Consider the following 1,884-nt stretch of genomic DNA (forward strand, 5'->3'; position numbering starts at 1 on the left):
TTCTTCAATATTTTTGGTGCAAACTCCATAGAAATCTCAAATCATAGCCGATTTAACCCCCCCCCCCAAAAATGTATGGAAAAATTACCCCCGATAGAACATTTTAAAATTGCACTTACGTGAAAGAGGAAAACCTATACTTTCGTGTAGTGAGTGTTTTAGAGTTACTGATTTTTTGAAAATAAGCCTCTTCGGACAAACACACCGTGTAGGGAGTTGCTTACTTGCCGAGCCGTCGGGACATGCTGCTCTCTGGCCACCGAGATTGCCTCTTCGATGGTGCATAGCTGGTGGTCGATACTTTCCGGCGTCTCCGAATGCACCTCGTAATCCATGGTGTTGTCGACGCACTGCTGGAACCGCTGCCAGTTCACTCGATGATAGTTCCTTCTGGAGACATGGTGTGGGTTGATCGTGATAAACATCGAGCGTCGAATATACCCCGGATCTGCTCAAACGGGTGGGTGAGTCCGGGTTCAGGATGGTGTAATGGCCTTTTTCTAGATCGCTACTCCAGATCATGCCGTTCCGATTGCTCCTTGAGTTTCTCCAGGCTTGATGACTTGCATTCAGATCGCCGGCGATGATGAACTGCTCTTGGCGCCGCGTCCCATCGATCTCCTTGGCTTGCGTTGGTCAGTATGCCACGATGTAGTAACTACTACCCCAATGGCCTCGATGAACTTGAGCTGGAAACTCAATAGCAGACGACAATTGATGTTGCTTCTCAGTGCGATGGCCACACCTCCTCCCCTGGAGTTTGGCCGATCGAGTCTCACCACACGGAAGTCCGGAATATATACGCTCACCTCGGGCTTCAGGTGTGTTTCCGTGATGAACGCCACGTCGATCTTCCTCTCGTCGAGGAAACCAACCAGCTCAATAGTTTTGCTTTTAAGTGAGCAAGCGTTCCAATTGACCAGACCCACCCTAGCAGCCATTTTCGATGACGAACATGCCCAGGGTGAAGATCTGGTCGAAGCGTGTTTTGCACCCGCGTAGTCGCGATGCCAGTTGTGTGAAAATTGGAACTAGCTACTTTGATGTGTAGAGCGGTGGGTCACCTTCAGCCAGAAGGGGGCTCGTTGTCACTCCTGACGACGGAATCCAGGGGGAGGAAGCAGGGGCCACTGACTGGAAGCCGATGGTACTTGGGTTTCGGGTGCCGCGGATGGAACCGATACAGCGGCAGCTGCAAGTCGTTTGTGTGGCTAGGACCGGGATCGGTCGACGGGAAGGCATAATGGCCGGAAAAATCCTCTTATTCAGCGCCAGGAGTGGAGTCGGTCGATGCATAGACGGATTTTTAGTGGAAGTCCTCTTCCGGATCTCCACGAACTCGGTGCGCTTGGGACAGTCCTTCATAGTGGCCCGATGTTGTTCGCCACAGTTGGCGCACTTTGGATCGGCCACCTCCATCTTGTCGCAAGCATCCATCGGGTGCAGTTCGCCACACTTGTTGCAGCGTGCGGCCATGTGGCAATTTCGGGTGCCATGTCCGAAGTTGAAACATTTCGTGCACTGCGTCACGTCACGATGCACCGGCCGGTATCGCTCCCAGCCGACGACGGTATAGTTTATTACTCCGATCAGCTTCAGGTCCTTGAAGGAGATGGAGTCATGCTCCAGATGGACCAGGTAAAGCTGAACTCGGTACTGTCTGGCCTAGTCGTGGCGAACAATTTTGTGCACAGCGATAGGCTTGATTTCACTGCTTTCTAGCTCGGTGATAAGCTCTTCCTCCATCATATCGTGGAGCCCTCACAGCAAAGCCTTGAGCGGCTTCGTGCCGGGGAGGTCATGAGTGTAAAACTCATACTTGTGGACCTGTAGGAACTCCACGATAGATTTGTGGTGATCTGGATTGGATCACCTTGACTCCTT

Source organism: Armigeres subalbatus, unplaced genomic scaffold, assembly GCF_024139115.2.
Source record: "Armigeres subalbatus isolate Guangzhou_Male unplaced genomic scaffold, GZ_Asu_2 Contig2027, whole genome shotgun sequence".
NCBI lineage: Eukaryota > Metazoa > Arthropoda > Insecta > Diptera > Culicidae > Armigeres > Armigeres subalbatus.